At 33.5% G+C, this 24,227-nt stretch overlaps 1 long non-coding RNA gene across 1 annotated transcript; it reads left to right on the forward strand.

The window, feature by feature from the left end:
- Positions 1-549: 549 nt before the first annotated feature.
- LOC140687743 (uncharacterized) lies at positions 550-22,707 on the forward strand. Its single transcript, XR_012062264.1, has 3 exons — positions 550-595; positions 3,578-3,725; positions 22,294-22,707. It is a non-coding gene; the product is annotated as an uncharacterized lncRNA (long non-coding RNA).
- The last annotated feature ends 1,520 nt before the right edge of the window (positions 22,708-24,227 follow it).

The following is a 24,227-nucleotide window of genomic DNA, read 5'->3' on the forward strand; positions in this document are numbered from 1 at the left end:
ATTATTCAATTCAATTTCAAGATTTAACTTCAGAAATTTTGCTACTACCTAATTAATTATCTAATTAATTAGAAAATGCTTGTCTCTCTAACATTGGAGGCAACAGTTTGCCTTGTGTTCTTACCTTTCTTGTGGATCCAAGGAGTTGTTGATTTTTCAGTCTGTTAGGCTTTTTCCTTGTTGTTAAGACAGGCTGGCAACTTCTAAGTAAATGGCTCTACTTGTTCTTTGGTGTTTTAGGAGGAGATGAAGACCATGCCATATACATACACACACACATTCAGCATTTATCAGTTTGTGATATGCAATAGTCATACAACTGAAAAATGTTGAAATTGCAAAATAATAAGTTAATATATAGAAATAACCTAGCCTGTGAATGCATTATCCATCTAATTGGCTGGCTGGGCTGAAAAGAATCATGAAATGCTAGCATGAAAAAAAAAATCTGTAATTGACTATATTTTGTGTTTATTTTTCCCCCAGTGAATTCAATGTAATCAATTCACTATAATTCAGTACTATTTAAATTATAGGTGGAGATTTGTACTACTCTGTGTACTGTTACCAGTTCATTATGAAGTTAATACATAAGGTAAGAGTAAATATTTAGAAACTTTTATAGCCATATTATGTATATAATTTATGACATAGCCATTTCAATTTCTAGACATACATTCCAGAGATGCATACAAGAAGTTTAACAGCAGTAATGTTCTTCTAGCTCCAAACTGAACCGAGTTTAAGTATGCATTAGCTAGAGAATTAATAAATAAATTCTGGTATATTCATATCATTGAATTTTATCCCACAGTGAAAATAAATGAGCTGAGGTAAAGCAATACAATTAATATGCATGAATCTCAGGAACATACTAGTGAATAAAAAAGCGAGTGAATGAAAATACCAACAGTGTGATTTCATTCATATAAAATTGAAAATAGACTACTGAAAAATACTTTAAGGACATATATTTGTTAAAATACATAAATAAAAACATGAAAAGGCTAAATAAAAATTTCAAGATGGTGGTTACATTTGAAGTGAGAGAGGAGCATGGGATCATAAGAATTCTTGTGATTTTATAAGTATTACTAATTTTCTATTAAGTTCTTTTGTAGGTGGATAATTTCTAATAAAAATACTATAAACAAAAATCAGTTAGTGAGTAATAGTTTTTAATCTAGATTACTGATTTTCAAAGTTTATTCAACATACATATTTATAACCTAGTTATCTTTTTTAAGTTGTTCTGATTTAGTAAGTCCTGTCTGGGATCTAATATTCTGAATTTTTAATGAATTCTCAAGTGAAGTCCAGTATCATCCTCACATTGCTACAGTGCTATATTCACACGTTTTAGCTACCACAGTTTAGTTAAGTAACACCAGTCCCAATAACATGGTTCATATTTCACTTCCCATGGTATATTATTGGTCAGTAATTATATAAAGTATAAACTTTGCTATGTCAGTCTACAAGTGAATCACTAACTACATAAATAATAGATGTACACTATGGTCAGTAACAAATCATGTCACTCCTTTCAAGTCTGTCAGATTGCTCCTTATTCAGCCATTATTCAGTTCATGCACAGACAAGAAGTGTGTAGTTTTGCTGGTTTCTTATCTGACAATGTAAATCCCTTATTACAAAATAGATAATTCAAGTGGTAATTGATGAAGTTGAAAGTGTGGTCAAGAAAAGAAAAGTGATAACATGAATGAGAAATTATAATTAAAACATAAATGGAGTTATAGAGAAAATGCCTGACCTTGGAAATGTTGATAGGGTTGGCCTTTCTAGACACCCTAGAGGAACATAGTGAAAGTAGACTTACCAACAAAAATGAGGAAAGTGATTGCAACAAAAAAGATAAAGGTGTACTAGAGAAAGTGACGCCAGCAAACTATTTTACATCAAAGTGTCAGAGATACTTCACGACATTGAAAGTACAAAGGATTATAATATGGGTAGCCAATACAAATTTAGAAAGGAATAAGACAATCTGCTGAGTCATTGAAAAGATGGTCACTCCATGTTAAAAGTTACATGATAAAAAGAAGGCAAGCATTGTTCAAATAATTCTTGATGTGTATATTTTTAAATAAGTAACATGTTTTAGATAACAGTGTATCAAATAAATATTAATTCTGTTTTTCATTTTCTTTTACATTTATTATTATTTTGAAAATTTTAATAGATGATGGAACAATTATAATTTTTCACACTGATTAATTAGATCATTTTCCATAATTTTAGCTTTCACCGTCATTTTTAGAGTCCCATACTACTATGCAAAACAACTGCATATTGATTAATTCTGAGATTGTCTTTAGCTCCAAACTTCTATTTGTTTCCATTCTGTATATTTTGTTATGTGTAAATATTTTAATTGATTATGAGATCATATGTTTAGACATGTAGCTTTATTTTCAAACTTCAGATAATGCAATGAACTGTGTTTCCATATTTCTGATTTTATTTTTATTCTAGCTCATTTGTTTTGTTCTCATTGATTCTACTGTGATGTTAATTCTAAGAGAGTTTATACAGGTTTCTAGTATAATTTGTATAGCTTAAGTAATGTTCACAGGTGTTTAATTAGTTTCTGCAGAATCACATAGTTACTAAAAAATATTAGAGAGTTGCTTACAAATCCCTTAGAATATTCAAATAATAAGTTAGAATTTGAAAGAGTCTGAACATTTATAAAGTCCAAATAGAAATCTAAGATGTAAAAATGAACATATGTTTTAAGCATATTGCACCTATCTAACTGTATGCGTTTGTTAGCCTAAATTGTTTTCAGGGAAGATGGTGCATTTTGTAAAAAATATGACTAGAAATTCTTGTATGGACAATTCAGGCAAAAATAAAACATAGCCCAAGACTTTAAAAAACCAAATATGCATTGTGATAAGAATAAGAATTGCCCAAACATTCCATATGCTTCTAGCTTCCCTGTAGGGAATCACTAGTCAATGTTTTATAGCAAAAAACCTAACAATTTAATTAGTTTCTATTTTAGATAATTCTTCTACTCTTTCTTTTCACTAGGGTGTTCTTTTTAAAATTATATAACAGTTATATTGAGATATAATTTATGTATCATACAACTCACCAATTTAGTTTATCATCAAATTGTTTTCCAGAATTAAAACAATCACCTTAATAAATTTTAGAACATGTTCATCACTCCATACACATATCCTTAGCAGTCACTCTCCATTTACCACCAACTCCTCAAGGCATAATAATTTTTTATTTCTATGAATTTTCCTATTCTGGATATTAAAAGAAGATGTGAATTGTAAAAAGAATTGGACAATATGTGATGTTTGTGGCTGGCTTATTTCACTTAGAATGTTTCCAAGGTTCATCCATGTTATATCATCAGTACTTCATTCCTTTACACTGATTAATAATATTCCATTTTATGGATATACCGTATATTGTTCATCAGTTCATCAGCTGATAGACATTTAGGTGGTTTCCACTTTGGAAATATTATGAATAGTGTCACAAACATTCATGTAGAAGTTATTGTGTGGATTTATGCCTTCATTACTCTTAGGTATATACCTAGGATGAGATTGCTGAGACATATGGAAACTATATTTTTAAACTTGGAAGAAATGCCAACTATTTTCCAAGGAAAAGGGAACAATTTGTGTGCAACAGTATGTGAGTGTTCCAGTTTCTCCACACCCTCACAAACATTTGTAAGTAGATTTTTAAAAAATTTAAAAAAAATTATGGTCATCCTAGTGGGTATGATGCAAGCCCTCATTGTGTTCATTACTTACGTTCCATTTTTGACTAACAATGTTGACCAACTTTTAATATGGCCATTTGTATTTCTGAGAAATGTTTATTCAGATACTTTGCTCAACTTTTATTTGGAATATTTATCATTTTATTATTGAATTTTAAGTGTTCTTTTTATAGTCTAAATATAATGTTATCAGAGATATCATTTGTAAATATTTTTTCCATTCTGTGCATTGGCTTTAAACTTTTTTGATGGTACCTTTTTGAATTTTAATTATTCTTCTTTTGTCATTTGCAGTTTTGGTTATATGTATATAAGAAATCATTGACCTAACCCTAGGGCACAAAAATTTACACGTATTTTCTTCTAAGAGTTTTTAAGTTTGAACTCTTGCATTTAGGACTATGATAAATTTCATTTAAATTTATATATGGTATGAGGAAGGCATCCAGTTTTATGGAATTAATTATTTAATGTGGCTATTGGATGTGTATATCCAGTTGTCCTGGCATCATTTGTTAAAAGAGCTATTAATCTTCTTCCTCCCATTTAATTGTCTTACCACCTTTGTCAAAAGTCCATTGACCATAAACTTGAGGTTTATTTCATGATTATCAATTCTAATCTACTAATCTGTATGACTATACTTAAACTAGTGTCATTCTTTACTTATTATAGCTTGAAGTAAATTTTGAAGTTGGGAAATGTAAGTATCTGTATCATTCTTTTTTACAAGATATTTTAGCTAATAAGGATCCATTTAATTTTCATATCAATTTTAGGATCAGCTTGTCAAATATACAAAGAAGCCATGTGACATTTTCACAGAGGTTGGATTAAGCCTTCAGATCAATTTATGGAATTTTGTCTTCTTACTATTATAAGCCTCTGATCCATAAACAGAGGTTGTCTTCTCCATTTATTTAGATCTTTAGTTTCTTTCAGCATTCTTTTATAAATTTTAGAGTATAAGTTTTGCAATTATTTGTTCAATATGTCACTAAGTATTTTATTCTTTTTGATGCCATAATAAATTGAATAGTTTTTTTAAATACAGTTTTCAGATTTTCAGTGCTAGTGTGAAATAAAATTCAATCTTGTCTATTGATCTTGTGTCCTAATATCTTATAGAACTAGTTTATTAGTTCTAATAGTTTTATGTGGCTTCATTCAGATTTTTTATCGTAAACTCGTATCATCTGCAGGTAGAGATGGTTTCACCTCTTCCTTTCCAAACTAGATGCTTAATTTTTTTTTTATCTTGTCTCATTTCTCTGGTTAGAATCTTCAGTAAAATGTTGCATGGAAGGGGTAGAGCATAAAATTTTGTATTGTTTCTGCTCATAAGGGGAAAGCATTCTGTCTTTGACCATTAAGTATGATGTTAGCTGTGAACTTTTCTTAGATACCCTTTATCAATTGAGGAGATCTCCTATTCCTAGCTTGCTGAGGTTTTTTGTGTTTTGCTTTTTTGTTTTTTTCTGTGAAAGCGTGTTGGATATGTCAAATGCTTTTTCTATGTCTATTTAGATGATCATATGATTTTCTCTTTTATTCTGTTGATGTGGTGTATTATAATAATTAATATTCAGATTTTAAACCCTACGTTGCATTCCTGAGATAAATCCTACTTGGCCTTGATGTGTAACCCTTTTAATATATTGCTGGATTTGGTTTGCAAGTATTTTGTGAAGGATTTTTGTAACTACATTTATAACAAATATTGTTCTTTAGTTTTATTTTTTGTATATATCTTTGTCTAGTTTTGGTATCAAGGTAATACTGACCTCATAGAATAAGTAAGGAAATATTCTCTTTTCTTTATCATTTTTAAGGGTTTGTGAAAAATTGAATTAATTTTTTTAATGTTTGGTTGAATTCACCAGTGAAGTTTCCTGGGCCTGAGCTTTCCTTTGGGAGAAAGTTTTAATTAATAATTCAATTTATTTTATTGTTCTAGGTCTATTCAGCTACTCCATGTCTTCTTGAGTAACTTTTGGCTGCTCATAATTTTCTAGGAATTTGTCCATTTTATCTGTTATGTAATTTTATAATGTAGAGTTCTCCATAGTATTCCTTTAAAATACTTTTACCTCGTAAAATTGTTAAGAATGTATCCTCTTTCATTCCTGATTATGGCAGTATGAATCTTTTATCTTTTTTCTTGGGAAGACTAGCGTTGATGTCTGCACATCGGATGGAGCAGTCAGTTACCTTGCCCGAACACTGGGAACTGGTATTGATGGGGTAGACCTTACTTGCAGGTGGGCATGAGGGGGCCAGTTGGTTGGGCCATGGCAGTTTCAGCTCCAGGAGCAGCTCAGCTGCATAGTCTCCATGCAGCTCAGTCAGCTGAGGCCAGCCTTGGGGAAGACTGCAGGGATCCTCGAGGAGCAAAGGCTGCAGGTGTCTAGTAAGTGCTCTTGGGGTCTTTGATGGTGAAGGTTGCTGGGGGCCACTGATCTCTTTTTCTCCATGGAGGATCATGTGGCTGAAGGGATCCCTGCTGCCACCGTGTCCAGCTGTGGGCACCCTGCAGCAACGGTGGTACAGATGTCTAATGTATTGCCTGTGGAACAGCCGTGGAGGCAGAGCCAGACTTTGGGCACTCCTGCGATGAGATATGACACTGAGGCCCGGGACACTGGCTAGCCCGTGAAGGCAGTAGCTCCAGTGCTGGGTTTTAGGAGCTTGTGAAGCAGCCATGGAGACAGGGATGGGGTCTAGGGTCTGGAATGTGCCTGGAGTGGCCTCAGAGCCAGGCTTTCAAGTGCAAATGCCCCCAGATCAACCATGGCTCCCGGTTCCAGGGCTTGTGTGGGGTTGGAGAGACTACTAGCCTTTGTTCCGTGATGGTTCAGCGGCAGCTTCTTGAGGGACTAGGGAGGTGGAGGAGTGCATCAGCACCTCCCTCTCTGAAGGGTGATGGCTATTCTGTACCACCATGGCAGAAACTGCTGGTTTCCTCCATAGAGCAGACTGCTGGGATCTGTGCAAACACTACTGGGTCCTTCAATGTGAATGTCGCAGGGAGTCTGCCAATGTCATGGGGGCTGTTGAGGTCCTCAACAGCAAAGTCTTCCCTTATAGCTCTAAGAATAGCAAAATATTCATTTTTGTTTAAAAAGAGTGAGTGAGAAGAGGTTATTTAGACTTTAGAGAGCTAAAAGGGATGCTAACAAATCTGGGTGTCAGGTTAAATGTCATGAAGGAGCCATTGGCAGGTTATGAGCAGGGGATGATGCTAACTGATGTAGAAAGATGATGGCATTGACATATTTAGATTATTAAATATCTCTTTGAATTTCGACAGAGATGCAGCACCGATAAAGTGCAAGGCAAGTGACAAAACAGCACTTGCCTTGCTAAATGTAAATTAGTGCAGCCACTATAGAAAGCAGTACGGAGTTTCCTCAAAAGAATTAAAAATAGAGCTACCATATGATCCAGGAATCCCACGTCTGGGTATTTTTCTGAAGAAAACAGAAACTTTAATTTGTAAAGATATATACACCCCTGTGTTCACTGCAGCATTAGTAAGACAGAGAAAGACAGATACCATATGATTTCACTTATATGTGGAATCTAAAAAACAAAATAAAGGAACAAACAACAAAACAGAACAGACTCATAGATACAGAGAAAAAGCAGGTGTTTGCCAAGGAGGAGAGAGGTAGGGAGGATAAGTGAAATAGGTAGAAAGATTAAGAGGTACAAACTTCTAGTTACAAAATAAATATGAGTCATGGGGATTAAATATCCAACATGGGGAATACAGTCAATTATGTTGTAATATGTTTGTATGGTGACAGATGGCAACTAGACATAGCACGGTAATCATTTTGTAATGTACAGAAATATCAAATCACTATGTTGTGCACCTGGAACTAACATAGTATTCAGGGCAATTATATTTCAATTAAAAATATATAGACACTGGGAGGAAAAGCCTGAAAATGCTAATGGTGGTTATCTCTGCAGAGTGGGGAATATGAGTGACTGATATTTTTTACTTTACGCTTTTACGTATTTCTTATTATCTGCAGTGAACATGTGTTGCTCATAAAATTAGAAAGAAAAAAATAAATGACATTAAAAGTGGAAAAAAAAAAAAAAACCACTGTGCAAAGGTCTTTGTCAGAAAAGAATGTGGTATTTCTACCTAGCAAGCTCTTGAGGAAATCATTATTAGAAGTCAGAAATACCTTATTTGCTTTTTCCTAGCTTTTCCACTCGAAGACTTTCTTATTTCCTGCTTTTTACCTACATTCCCCCTTCTGTTGTTATTTTTGAGCTTTCTTAATTTCTGCCACTTGTCTGTTGTGTCTGTCTTTATTTGTTGCCATTACTCTTTATATGATTAATGATGCACAAAAAGATGACTTGCTCTTTTCCTCAACATCTTTCTCCCCCCACCCTTCCCACTCCGTCCCAACCGCCTACCATAAAATCTCCCTAGTTTCTTATATTGAAAGGCATACAGCAATGTCTTGAATATACACAGCGGTGGATTTAAATGACTATTCTCTTTTCATTTTTTAATGTCACATATATTGTATTCCAGAAGTTTTATGAACAATCAGGCTCAGAAAATTTCTGAGGTCATAGTATAAAAACACAAACAGGTAAACAAATTAATACACACAACTGTAGGGTCTAACATTTTAAAAAGAAAATGCACTCCTAACACGTGAGTTTGATGTCAGTATCATTTTGTCGTTGAGCTTTGATGCTGTTTAATAAATAGGCTTTTGTTCCACTCAAATAGTATTAAATATTGAAACTAACTAATGCACACCATATGTGAAATAAGTATATTTTTGTTTTACCTTATCAGCTTACCCGTGAACGATATTGTAGGATAAAATGTAAAATCCACAGGATGGAACTGGAATTTTAAAAGCATAACCCCTTCTATTAATTGTGACCAGCTCTCCCTTTCTTAATAGCTAGCACATCCTAAAGTCAACATATTAAGGTCATAAAATAAAATTTTAAAAGGTAAGCCACATTAGTGAAAAATGTATATTGAGCCAAATATTCCCTGGAGACAAGAGGCTTGGAAAAATCTGAAAACATTAACTCACTCAGGTTGTGAGTAGTAAATTACTTCTGCATAGAAATACATTGGCCTGAATATGCTAGCATATGCTCCACAAATGTAAAATGTGCCTTCAGGAAAGAATTAAGTTTTTGGTGCCTCAGATTAACTCTGTATTTTTTGCAATGTGAAATTAGCCATTTTCAGAAATATGAAAAAAATTATAATTCCATTTTATAAATGTTCAGAGAAGTGAAGGGATTTTCCCAGAGAAAGAAGGTTAATAAAAGTGCATCTCTCTTGCTCATAATCACTCCAGCATATTATTTCTAATGTGATTGTTTAATTTTAGCCAATTATATGGTTAAATGGAATGAAAAAGCAGACCATTGCTTATGGATTTTTTGAGATATGGATTTTTCCCATAAAAGTATATGTAGGCCATTATACAAAATATGTCTTGAAACTTTTTGGAATTTATAGACTTCCTAAAACACACGAAAGGGTCCCCATGCTCTCTGGCAAGGATTTAGTGAGGCTAACAGAGATCTGTTATTAGAATTGCAGAACCTCATAGGCTACTCTTTGGTTTTAACTCACCAAGTTACACAGAGGGATGACATTATAAACAGCATCTCCAAATTTGTTATTGAACTGAGCAGCTAATATTTATTTATGTTTGTAGGGTGCCCAGTATTGCAAGTGCCATGCATGTGTTAACTCATCTAATGTTCTCTGCAATCTATAAAGTAGTTTGTTTCTATAACCCACGTTTTACAGAGGAAGAAACTGGCTGGGCACGAAGTCTGGTGTGGGGAGGGTGGCTTTCCCCATTGGTCCTGCTAGAGAATGCCTTTGTTAGGCCTGCCGTCCAGCCTGAAAAATAAAGACTTAGATTTTTAACCAGGGGCTGAATTCCTCAAGAACACTGGCCTACAAATTCATTCCGAGAAGATGTGAATAATCCTAAATACAATCTAGCACATCTCCTGGTGCGTAACAGTTATAAAGTGACTATTTCCTGACAAAATTAGTATTTTTAAAAATTTTAATCAAATCTTTAATTTTTCTTCATGGCAGCTTAAAGAACATTAACCCGGCAGTGTGGTTCTGGCAAAATGTACCACAAGAGTAGAAATGAGGAATTCAGTTTTATTTTGTCACCAGAGAATGCTGTTGTTCTCCTTCGTGGTTTAGTTTACTTAAATACTATTGATAGTTTACTAAAATTGCACTTTTATTTTATTTTTTTCAGTTCTGTAGGTAATAGTTGTTAGTCTCTTATTCTCTCTTCCCTGTGAATGCCAAGTTATAAGATAAATTGGTGTATTGGAATGCTCCGGAAACTATTTCAATATTCACAAGAACTTGTCAATCTTAATGTCGTGCAAAAGTAGGGAGACCTAGTATTAGGTAATGTTCACGAAAATAAAGAATAACAAAATCTCATAAACAGTTTAGTACTTGCCTAATATTAACATACTAAATATATTACAAATATTTCCTATATGTAAATTTTCATCTTTAGTCTGTTAATCCATTGACTTGTTAGACATTGTCTGTTGTAGTAGTTTGTGTTGGTTATCTTAAGAGCTTAATTTTTATATGTCAAGGTTCCAGCAGATGACAGATGACACACACAAAGTGTTCTCTTTCCTTCACATCTTTACCAACACTTGTTAGCTCTTGTTTTTTTTACAGTAGCCACTCCAAGGGGTTTGAGATGACATTCATTGTGATTTTGACCTGCATTTCCCTTAAGCACCTTTTTATGTACCTGTTGACCTTTTGTATGTTGTCTTTAGAAAATATCTATTCAGTTCCTTTGCCCATTTTTTTTCATCAGATTGTTTGGTGTTTTTTGTTATTGAGGACTGTGAGTTCATTATATATTTCGAATATTAACCCTGAATCAGATGACTTGCAAATATTTTCTCCCATTCCATAGGCTGCCTTTTCATTTATGATTTCCTATGCTGTGTAGAAGTTCTATAGTTTCCTGTAGTCCCAATTATTAATTCTTTTTTTTTTGCTTTTTTTGCTTTTGTTTTGGTGTCAAATCCAAAAAGTCATCAGCAAGACTGATTTCAAAGGTCTTCCCTCTATGTTTTCTTATAGGAGATTTGTGATATCAGGTCTTACATTCAAGACTTTAACCCATTTTGAGTTGATTTTTGTGTGTGGTCTAAGGTAGTGATCCAGTCTCATTCTTTTGCATGTGGCTGTCCACTTTTCCCAGCACCGTTATTGAAGAGACTGTCCCTTCCCCTTCGTACATTCTTGGCTTCTGTGTCATAGATTAGTTGTCTATATATGCAGAGGTTTATTTATGGGTCATATGCCACTCATCTCATGTTCCCCTTAGCTCGACTAGAGTTCTTCTGATATGGTGCATAAATGCCTTCTTCCTTCAGGATCTGACTCCTTGGTGGTACTGTCTCTGTTAGCTTAAAGCTGTTTTCCACTATTGAAGATTTTTAAGCGGAGGTACTAAGGAATGCCCCAGTGAATTCCCTAGGGTCTACACAAAGTCCTTTTTGATCCCACTGAGTAGCAATAAACAAATTTCCCCTTGACAAGCAGAATATACCACATTAGACATTGTAGTGTTCCTCTCTGTTGTCTATTGGTTTATTAGCATTAAGAGACCAAGCTGACCAGGAGCAGTTTCAGCTTTCATATGTATGAAATCATAGCTGTGTCTCCTGGTGGAAGCATTCCTCTCTTGGGCTCTGTTATCTCCATACGCGTGAGGCCAGAGTCATGAGGAAGGAAGTGAAAATTTCTTCCCTTCTTATACATGCAATTATGAGAGTTATCGCTTGACCTAGATCCTGAAAAAACCCTGTATAGCTGGTTATGGGGACAAAGCCTCAAATGTTGGCTGCTATTTTAAGGGACATGTCACCTGCTGGAGAAATGCTCCCCTACCTCAAAAATGATATTTCCCATGATTTATTCTTTGGTAACTCATTCAACCATTCTATGTAGCCAAATGTTTCTAGGTGATAGAACAAATAGTATTACCAGCGATTTCATGGGATTTATTTTATAGTGTAGGACGTGTGAGTCATTCCAGTGTACAGAAGTGATACTGTGTAGGATGCCAGGCAGTGGATAATCTTCAGATTCTTAAATAATGGTGCTGAGCAGAGAGAGCAAGTTTATAACTGGAATACGTATCTATCCTTGTAGGGAAAAATTGTGCCCCGTCCACCGCTCCAATAAAGAGTATACACCTTAGTAAACCTGTTACCTGCTAGCAGGTCTTCCAGGGAATTACACCATTTTAGGGCTCAAGACTAGCCTTTGGTATCAGCATGCATTCTTCTCAGTAGTGACAGTAGCCGGACTAACCTTGGTGAGAGAAATTTCATATTCTTGAATATGTGCTTAGCCTCATTCTCTGCCACCATGAACACACTGTACATGAATCTGTTAAGCAGACACAGACATAGCTGAAAAAAACTAACATCTGAAGAACTATCTCCAGTAGTTTATTATGTCCCCCATTAGAGTGATACCTTCTACTGGGCATGTATGAGAGATACAAATATTTTTACACTCTGACCCATTCTGAGAGATCCATCCATGTGTATTCCCTGTGTCACTAATATTCCATTCTTGCCCTTATTGAGTTCCTGCTCAGCAAGTCAACCAGTTATCCGTGGCATATGAATCTGTAGATTTCAACCTCAGTCCTCAGTTCTCTTTTTCACACAAAGTAGACATCCATATATAACACGAGGCTCTCTGCATACTAAGAAAATTTACCCTCAATGAAAATAATGTACAGATTCCTGTGGGGTAAAGATTAGTCAGTAGTTAGAATCAAATTCATTGTTGAAATAATTACTTAAGCAGGAAATAAATACATATGGGAAGTCCAGCATTCTACTTTAGAAATTTGTAAAAGAACAGCAAAAGAAATACAAATAAAGAAGAAATGATAGAAAAGTAAACAAAGTGCAATTGTTGATAATATTTGCAAATGATGCATTATCTATAAAATGAAAGTGAATCAATGAAAAAACTATAGTTCTGATGACAGAACTCTAATTAGGAATGGTAAAAAATACACATGAGCACAAAGAACACCCACGCAAAACACACAGAAAACAAAGCTCTTTTATGCACCAGTTATTTAGTATGCTGGTTATTAAATGAACGACTTTTGGAGTTGAAAAGGCTGGCTTCATCCTCAGTACTGCTACTTTGGAGTATTTGTTATTTCATTATAAAAGAATAGATAAAATACGTGAAACAATCATTTTAAAATTACATGTATTAAATGCTTATTTACCATAAATTTATTAAGATCAAAAAAGATAATGTAAAGAAACAAAAAGATTTAAAGTATATCTCGAAGTATTCGTGTTAATATTGTAATATGTCAATTACCCTTAAATTTATGTGTGTTTAATACAATTCCACTCAAAATCCTCTTTTTTTCCCCTTAGGTTCCCTAAAATATAAATAAATGGCTTATTTTATCTTGGAAAAATAAAGCTATATTTCAGTCAAACACAAATAAATTCAAAGATAAATAATATTAAAATTAAAAAACTTTTTACACATATGAATATCTGACATCTACATCCCATAAGATATCAGATATTGTAAAGTATCACTATAAAAAGATATAGTTAACCTTGAGCAACATGCAGATTAGGGTGCCCACCTCCACACAATGGAAAATCCACATGTACCTCTATACTCATCCCTCCATGACTGCAGTTCCACATCCCTGGATTCAACCAACTGCGGATCATGTAATATTGTAGTATGTATTTAGTGGAAAAAAATTAGCATATAAGTAGAACTGTACAGTTTAAACCCCTGTTGTTCAAGAATCAACTATATATGTAAAATTAAATTTTACAAGGTATGAATAATTTTACTACATAAAATTAAAATTTTTTTCTTATATTAAAAAATTAAAATCTTGGGGATAGTGAGGATATAGCTCAGTGGTAGAGCGCATGCTTAACATGCACAGAGTCCTGGGTTCAATCCTCAGTACCTCCATTTAATAAATAAATAAATAAATAAATAAATAAGTAAACAAACAAACCTAATTACCTCCCCAACAAAAACGACAACAAAAAAGTAACAAAAATTTTTAAAAATCAAAAAAATTAAAATCTCTTAATTGAAATAAAAAGATAAAAAGTAATCTGGAAAAGCATTCAAATCATATAAATCTCTTAAACTAATAAAGTAGCAGGAAAACAGTATTTCCCTACAGTAAAAGTTTGACAAAACAAATAAAATAGGAAAAATAACATAAAAAAACCAGGCAACTCAAGAAAAGAAATATGTCTAAACTAAAAACATGCAAAATTGTTCATATCATTAATGGGCAAAAAAATAAATATAAATGAAAAATTATCTAGAGTTATTGCCAATGAATTGGTGAACAATTAACATTTTAAAATTCTAATTTTTAAAGATATACATAGTCATATGTTAGGCTTATATATTGCTTCTAGCTTATTCATTGGGGTAACATTTCCAGTAACCAGACTGAGCTAAGATATAATTTAGATTACATAGAACTATAGAATTGTAAAATAGAAAAGATTCTTCGTAACCATCAAATGCAACTCCACAGTTTTTCTAAATAAGAAATTTGAAACTCCAAATACATAATAACCTTTCCATAAACTGAAATTTGACTTTACAAAAGGAGATTAATTGAAAAAACAATGTTCTTTGCAACTGATGGACTTTGTAGATGAATGAAACCTACAAACACCAGTACCAACTGAAAGCTAACAATTGTGTGCTCACCGAGCACCAATCACAATACAAAAACTGTGCATGGATTAATTCATTCTTCACAATTACTCTGAGTTAAATGCTATTTTTATCTTTTTTGTACAATTGAGGATAAAGAGACAGAAAAGTTATTTGCCTGTATTTTCACAAGTGGTAAATGATTGATCCAGATTTTAATCTAGAGCTCTGCTTATAAAGTAATATTTTTTCTATATAATTTTTTAGTAAGAAAATGTATAAGCAAATTAAGTTCATAATATCATATTGATTAACATAGGTGCAACACATCTTCTTATAATCCATAATTGTGGGGTTTTTGATTTGAAAAACTTCTCATGTAATAATTAAAAAGATCTCAGAATCTTTCTATGTAAAATCGTAACATTAAAATTTCCACCATGTCATTTCTGCTTTTGTCCCTTTTTTCTAAATCAAAGTTAAATAAGAGTGAACTTTAAGTTCTATCTTCTGATTAAACAAAGCCAAATGCCAACTCTAAAACAAAGGTACTGCCAAAAATGTTTTAAAGTCTTTTTCATTCAGACATCTCAGAGCTCCCACTGAGATATAAAGAAAAGAGATCCCCTTAAAATCATTCTCTTTTACAAAACAACTTTTAGAGAAGAAATACTGATGGGTCAGAGAGATACCAGAATGTGCCTCTCAGAGTACATTAAAAAAAAAAAGCAAAGCAAAACAAAATGAAACAAACAAACAAAAAAACCCACACAGCATCTTCTCTAAGTTCAGAATAAGTTCAGATAAATGAATGACTGTCATTGAAAGAGCTTCCCAGTGTCTAGCCTGGCTGTTTAGGGGACAGTTCATGGGATCAAGCTGTGCTGCACGTTGGGAGCCCTGCCAAACGAATGACATTTCCGGAGAACATAGGCAGAATTTTAAGGACTTGCCTTGTCCTTCCTAAACAGTTGGATTAAAGGGTATTTAAAAAGAAAAAAGACACAGTCAACCTGCTGGGGATACTAGAGAGAAAAGCCAACAAATCTGTAAACTTACCTGAGCTGAAAATAAGCCGTATGGAAAAAAGTAATAAATTCCCAGGTTCTATATGTGTTGACTTTTGGTCTTACTTTTTTCATTTGAAAGGAATCTAAATATCTTCTATCTTTTAGAAATGTATATTTTAGAAAAGCACATGAATAAATATGGTATATGGCAAAAGGAGTTGACTGTACTTGGTCTTATTCTCACCAAAAATATTAGAAATGCAATAGGGGCAAAATGACTTTAATTCTAAAAATAAAACAGTATCAGAAGGAACTTGGGTGATAACTATACATTAAAGCTGTGATATCTGAATTGAAAGCTGAAATTTTATGATGGTGAGGGCAGGAGAAATTATCTCAAGCACAGTCAAGGCAGAGTCCCAGTTGGATTCCTTCCATGAAACTGAGTGCCTCTAAGGAATTGATTTGCTGAATGCCAGAAGGGTGGAATAAAGAAAAGCATTATTAGAAGTCATAAAGGTTTATAATTATCTAGATTTGAAGAAAGATATAAGTCTTCATACAGAGGATGCATGCTGAATCTAAAGCGAGATATTTTTAAAAAACAAAATTCATGTCATCAAAGACAGAGATAATCACATACTATCAAGGACACAGAGATAAAAGTAACCGGAGATGATAATTGGATTATGTACAAAGCATGCTAATTAGATTGTCAGCAGAATTCTCATAAAAAAATTTGAAGAAGATATTTGTTGAACTAGAATTCTATACCCAGATCAGTTAACATACATGAATGAAGGAAATACACAGACATCTTAAAGAGTGGGTAGCACCCATGAGTTGTCACAAAATGAATTAAAAAAGTATCTAGGAGGAAAGGTTGAGATGCATGTAGCAAGTTTAGCAAAAATAAATGTGGTAAATTTTTGGTAAATATAATTAATCATTGGTTAAATAAAAATTTCAATTTAAAGTTGAAAACAAAATGAACTTCAAATTCTAGGTAGCATAGCTGGAAGGAAGGAAGTTGTCTTGAAGCATTTTAAAATTTCTGTGAATTTTTTCAAAGGGAAGTAAGAAATATTATCTATATTAGGCCTTTGTGAAATCAGTGCACATGTTAAAGAGGTTGTTAAACAAATACCGTAGAAATATGCATTTTTTTAAAAAGTGGGTAACAAATAATTGATTAATAAAAGTCAAGGAAGACAAGGAATAAAAAATAGAAATATGCAATAAAAAATTAAAAATAGAATGCTGGAAATGTGATACCAAAATAAATAAATAAAAATCTAAACCAGCCAAAACAAAACCAAATAGCTACGATGATTTCAAAAAAGGAGAAGCAAGTACGCAAGGATTGAATTCTCAAATTTTTTTTTTCCAAAAAATGTGCAAAGAGCACAGTAAAAGGTTTTTCAAATTAGGTGGTAGTTTAATCTTTGAACTAGGTGATATTAAAAGTTTTGTACTTTCGTCTATTAAATAAATATTTCATACATTAAAATCAAAATATTTTGAGATTGTCACTTTTTAGTTATTTTACTCCTTTATAGATAATTACATGACTATATGTTAGGAAAAGTAAAAAAATAAACATCAAAAATCTCTCATTTCAAATTATACTTATTTTTCAACTGTCGTTGTTACCAACGTTTAAGTTCAGTAATTTTTATTTAATAAGATAAGTATATGAAGTACTTCATTTGAAAAGACATCTGGTGATTATATTTGGGAAAGCCAATTTAAAGGTTTCGAAAGCATCATATTGTTAACAATAGTTTATATTTTCTTCCCTTTTACAGAATTTTGAAGAGAAAGCAATATGTTGCCGAGTTATGAATTAAAGACCTATTCCATGTACATAAATTAAAAGAAAACATACTTTTGGAGGATTAGTATTAAAATATTGGATATTTCACTGAAAGCATTAAAGGGAAAAGAGTCATTACCTAAATTTTTCAGAAGCCAACCCCTAAATCTGTGTGCATTTTTGAACCACATATTCTCAAGTTCATATCTATGGGTTTTTCAGTCTTTGTGCACTACGGTCGATTAATAATCAACTAGTACTTTTCAAAATTTTTTGGAATTCAGCTTTCTGATACAGATGTTTTCCTGGCTCGGGATCTTGGTTACCAGGATCTTGGCTTAGAATCTTGGTTGCTCAGGGTCTTGATTATCCAAACTTCCACTCTTCAGAACCCTATTCCCGAATGATTCACTCAACTAGCTTCTGTTTCGGTCAGTCCTTCCTCCAACTCTCAGGGTGTGAATCACACACATCCAAATACATGATACGGTCTCTTTACTGTGAGATGAAATGCTAATTATGATGATGCAGTGGTGTTCAGGACATTTGGGAATTCTCATTGGGAATTGTCCACAGAACTCTGGTATAGTCTCTTGATTATATGCAGTGATGGCAAAGCTTTCAAAACTTATTCTTCAAATACCTTGAGCATGTTATAATCCAGGTCTTCCTTTGAGAATACGTGTGGTTTTAGGAAACAAACAAGCAAAATATATTCTGACCTGTAATTGATAAAATAATAAACACACTACTTTCCTTAATGGGGATGGGATTGTGTGGAACTTTAGGAACTTTAGGAAGCAGAGTTTAAATTTGGGGGTAATCATTGTATTGTTATGCATACAAGTTTAAGACCACCAAAATTTTGATTGATGGTGTAATTATGTAATTGATATCATGATTAAGTAGTTTGAGAAACTGAACAAAAATAGGCTTAATGTAAAATTAATTCTTTCAGTAACCTACTATTTATTGGGAGCTTACTATTTGCCAAGTACTTGCTTTTTTTTAAAAACAGATTATGAATTTACTGTTAATTTTAATTGGCTCATCTTTCAAAGAAACAAAGACTAAAATCTTTTGAGCATTTAGAAAATATGAAATACAAAAGTTTCCATTAACAAACATAGAAAAAGTTTCATAAAGTAGTTACATTTGCAAATACATGCAGAAATGAAATGACTTCTTAAATTCTTGAAGCAATTTTCACTACCAAGCTTTTGAATTTAGAATAAACTTTTAATGGACATCCAACTCAACATAATAGTTCTCATTTTGAAAATAACTTGTCAATTATTTTCATTCCTGTGGTGCACTGTGTTTATGTCAACTAAATCATGTTAAAGAATTATGTATATGAGCAATCATGTTGTCATTCATAAGTTGTTACTCTGAAACTACATTATTGAAGCATTAAATATTACTAGGTTTTGCAGTTTAAGCAAAGGCCAATCTAGGAATATATCCACTGATTGTTAGAGACACATCTTGCCATAGGATCAGAACGAAGTAAGAGACAAGGGCTTCAACTTCAAGTATGGATGTTTACTGCTCACATCTTGAGGTACCTTCCACATCATATTCCAGACATAGAGCATGCTGTGTTGGAAGGATGGAGGGATAATCTCCAAATTGATTATACCATTCAGAAAAAATAATGTACATGTACAAACCCACAAAATCCTTACGTCTCCTTAAGGACCGTCTTAATCACCAACTCTGTTTCTTTTGTGGGTCTGTGTGCTCCTCACAGTTCTCTTCGTTGACAATCATGTCATCTGACTTTTCATGGAGTTTGAATTCCCATTCCTTCTGGCAAAAGCATTTTAAACGCATTATGTAGTTTGAAGCTTGAAACTGATGGTGATAAATATAAATAATAACTTTTCTAAAATAATTTGAATTATGATGCCCACACCTTATCACCACTACCCTCTCCCACTCCTCCACTTCTCCTTTTGGGTTAGGAAACAGGCAGTTGGCTTCTTTATCTCACAACTTTGCCTGTCAAGCAATGAGAGTAGCAATTTCCTGTATTTTAGACTTCCTTCTGGGGACAGAATCAGTAATAGTGGTGGAGATGAAAGTATTTGGAGGAAAGTTGATGAGACTGGTGTTAGCAGGTGAGAACAGGAGCCTTGAATTGATACATGTGGGGCAATGGAAGCATGTCTGATGTTTAAATAGTTGTAGAGAAAGAAAAACTAATTAGGTCAGATGCTCATCTAGGTTGAATAACTGGGCGATCAGTAAAATCTTATAATAAACTTACTATTGCTGCTCTAGCCACAGCAACTTGTTTCCTAGAACTTTACATTTTTTCTCATTACTCCCTTTGATTCCAAATGGGAAGGAAATGATCCTTAACATGTTTCACAAATAATTCTTGCTTTTACTCTCCCAGATTACTGATGTAGCACCCAGTGACACCTAACACATTTAAGTGTCTGGGAAAAGTGACTTTGTCTTAAAAGTAATGTTGTAGTTGATTCTCCAACACCATAGCTTTAATGCATCACTTGAAGACTCTTAAGCTAAATCTTACTTGAGGTACACAGAATACATTTACAAATATCCTCTACTCCTCTTAGGGAGGTAGACTTCCAGTCCCATCTAGCAGCCCCAGAAACATTCTCAAGGCAGGGTTCCAACTTGTAGCTGTTACTGTTAATCAGCTGTGTGATTTCACCAAGCAAGAATAGATTTATCACTTCCAGACATCTCTATCTCGTGCATGTCACTATCCTGTTTAAACAGAATTTTCAGCTGAAGACAGAAACAAATGTTTTTGACAATAGTGGCTAATGTTGCATATACAATCAGAGGAAAAAAAAAAATCTAGTTCCTAGCTGTACCACTCCTGTGCCAAAAACTACACCCATGAACTATTATGAGGTAAAGAAAAGGCCATTAGTATATATGAGTGCATAAGTTTATGTACATATATGTCTGTACATTATGAGCATGCATATGTGCAAACGTGCACATCTTCATATAAAAATATAACACACACAAAAAGGAGTAGCATCAGAGAAGGAAGTGATAAAATACATGAGCTATTTCATTTGTTCATTTATTTATATGTGTGTGTATATATATATATATATATATATGTGTGTGTGTGTGTGTGTGTGTGTGTGTGTGTGTGTGTATGTATATATACCTATATGTATGTCGAAGGAGGTACTTTAGTAAACATACCAAGGCAGTAGGCATAAACCAGTACTGTTCCTGGCAAAACACGATGTGTGGTGTATACACACACATATCACAGTTTGCACATACTAATGTAGATTTGCAGGAAGCCTTTCTATTTTCAGCTGGTTCTTTTGAGATCAACAATATGTATATGGTGGCTTGGCATCTAGTCATTCCACAGAAAGCCCATAAAAGTGTAACTCATAACTTGCCAGCACTGAGCTCATGCTGTTATAAACTTGGTAGTTACACTGCTTAATTCAATATTCTTCAAGTAGTAATAGCTCAATAAAGCCAGAGATTTGGAAGTATGTGTATTTATAGATTATGTAAATGGGTAATAACACATAGTTGTTTGGGATTCTATTAAGTATGGTTTGATGTATGCATCAAATAAACTTCTGCCTGTACAAAATAAATCAATTGGGCAGTAAACTAAAAACACATTTACTAAATAGAATCAACTTTTTTAATGCAGTTTTTTTCTTTTAAGCCACTTTGCTTTTTCATAATGTTAGTTTATCAAGGACTAAATTGACATTAAATACTTTGCAAGTGCAAAAGGGTAGGAGGATCTGTTGAAGCCGTCTTTCTAGGAAGGACTAAGTGGAAAAGATTGGACTCGAACAGCTGGTCCTAAAAGATAAAGATCATTGGGGTCAATAAGAAGGAGGAGAGAGGGCATTTGTGATCGATATTACCAGTTGTTAAAAATGTATTCAGTCGCATTATTTATCTTCTTTTAGTAAGTGATAGAAGACAATGAGGTGCAAAGGCAAAATAATTCTTTAAGTATAGAGATCACTTTACCTATAGATTTAGGCTGTGATCAGCTTCACTGCTGGGTCACAAATACGTTTTCAGCTGAAAATCATTTTCATATGCATGTGTGTATGACCAATTCTATTGCTGAATCTAAGAATAAAGATTTTTCACCTGTATTTTATACACATATACACATGCACTTATATACACACATATAGAGATGTTTGTGTACACATGTATGTGGATGTCTATATTACACATAGGTGTATAAGTATTGTATATATATGTGTGCAGATATCTATAGAAGGGATAATCAGGCCAATGGAAAGTACTGTTGCTCTCATCATACGCTTACTTTGAAGTACTTAGGAAACAATTTGACAAGTAGAATTTGCATTCATGCATTTAAATAAAGAATAACTCAAATCCAATGTCTGTTCCAGTCCAATAAAGAGCTCTTACTTGAAATTAATTATTCTTTTATTATATTTGTTTGCCCTCTAAAATGCCCTCAACTCTATTGTGTCTGAGATTATAATTAGAATAGGCCTTCAGTTATTTGTAGGTGGCTGGATGGTGGATAAAGGGTTGGGTTAATAGATGATTGATGGATGCATACAAGAATCACTCTTTCTTGACCACCACATGAAGCATTTATCAGCGTTCTCTGACTTGTGTGAGCACCCATACTCTTTGTGGATGATCCTCCCTTGAGGTCTCTGCGACTAATTGTCTTCTTCATCTTGAAGTATCCTCCTGGCCTGGCTCAGTGGTACGCATGGAGTAGGAGGGCAATCACTTATCTATTCAATCGGTACAACTTCCAAATTTGAAAGGTTATGGCCCAGTAATATGCATCAATTTGATAGGGTATCTAAGTCAACTCTATAAAATTAGTGCGTTTTCAGTCTTCACTTTTTTTCAAGTTTATTTGATCTTTATTTTGCAGATGATCCCGATTTGCTTCAGTCTTCCTTCTTCCTCTTTCTGGGACGTGTACATCTGCTTCTGACATCTGTCTTCTATCTCCCTTTGTAAATTATGAAGTGATGCCAACTCCTTTTATCAACAAATTACCCTTAGAAGCATTTAGAGGCTATAATGATTCTTTGATTTTCTTTGATTCTTTATGAATTTGCAAAATGACTCTATGCTTATATTAGCTGTTTGTCCTTTCTTTTTCCATATTTAATATTTATAGTTGGCAGGCCCAGATGGTGTACTTTGTTATGTCCTGAAATGGTGCTATTTTTTTTCATTCCTTAATTACAGTAATGTCAGTTTGTAATATCCCCAGCCTCCATCTCTAGTTGACATTGTAGAGTTCACATTTGTTCGTATTATTTATTGAACTGACTGTATGTTTGACACTGTGAAATATACAGTAATCTTTTCCTAACCTTGATGTTTTTTCATGTTTGTCTACATTGATCATTTGCCTTTGCTGTTAAATGATACCCTCAATTTATTGTATTTTTTAAAGTTTTGCAGATATTTTGGATATTGATACATCCTCATAGACAAGACAGTGAGGAATGAGAAAAAGAAAACAATTTGAGATTTATGGTAGCAGCAGGCCCTGTAGAAAAATATACAGACCATGTTTTTTCCATTTTTTGTGTGTTTCTGGATGTGCCCTTCTTATAATTTGATAGAGAAGTGCATGTCTTTATTTTTCATTTTATAAAATCTGTATCTTTTAAAAATGCATTTCATAGAACCACATATGAATGGTCTTAATTCATACAATTAAAAGTACCATTGATTTCCTCTCTTAAACTTTAGTTTTCTTTATTAGATTTCGATCTGGATCACCTTTATGCTCAGATAATTCATGACAGGTTCTCACAACGCATTTCCCTCAGAAGCTTCAATAAAATGTCTAAGAACTTTATATGTCACTCTCTTAAGGTCTTGCTTTTGAGTGACAAACTAGACTTCCAGAATAATTTTTCATTCTCCAACTCTGATTAAATTTTGTAAATGCTAATTTAGCGATTATAGTGTAAAGTATTTTCATTTAAGTAGATTTTCTTTATCATATTTGAGCATTCTCTCAAAAGTTCCCCAAGAGACATATCTAGAAATAGAAATCTCCTATTCATGTAACATTCCTGCTCTGAGCAATGAAATCAGTACTTTGCTCTCGGATTCAGCATCAAACAAGATTACATAGATTTCTCAACTGCTACACTTGGCAGCGTCAGCCACCTTCCAAAAAGGCATCTGTAGCATCACTGGGACGACTCGTCTCGTAGCTCAGCGAAAGCCTAACACACGTCATGGGTGTTGTGCGACCTTTTGTCTTTCGTGTCTATTTTGTGGTTGTTTTTCTAATTTCAACTTAGAACAAAAGATATACAGCATTCTAAAATATTACATTAGAGGATGGCAGAAATGATGAGTTATTTCCAAATTGGCATGTACCTTTATTATTTAACTCGGAATATGTGAAGACAAAAATACATTTTTATTAACAGGCTTTAAATAAGCAACACACATTATTAAACACTTATCCTATGCTGGCAAAAATTTGCAAACAGCTACCGTATGGCCATATTCAGTCTATGTACGTGCATGTGCTGTTGCCTAGACTGTATTTACAGACACACATATCCACACATTTAAGATATTTCATGTGAAAGAAAGGACTTGGGATGAATCATAGAGGTTGTTCTAACAAAACCAGAAGAAGTTTCTCTTTGTTTTCATGATAACAACCAGCTACCTGTAAGCAGTTCTGATTTGCTCGTGTTCCCGCGGCTTCCCTGTATCCTGTCAAATTCTGTGGGAAAATAAAACTTTTACCCCTGATATTGTCACTTAATTTATTACCATATAATATTTGGTAAAGAAACAATTTAAAGCTGCTAATAAAATATG

The sequence above is a fragment of the Vicugna pacos genome, chromosome 2 (assembly GCF_048564905.1).
Source record: "Vicugna pacos chromosome 2, VicPac4, whole genome shotgun sequence".
Lineage (NCBI taxonomy): Eukaryota > Metazoa > Chordata > Mammalia > Artiodactyla > Camelidae > Vicugna > Vicugna pacos.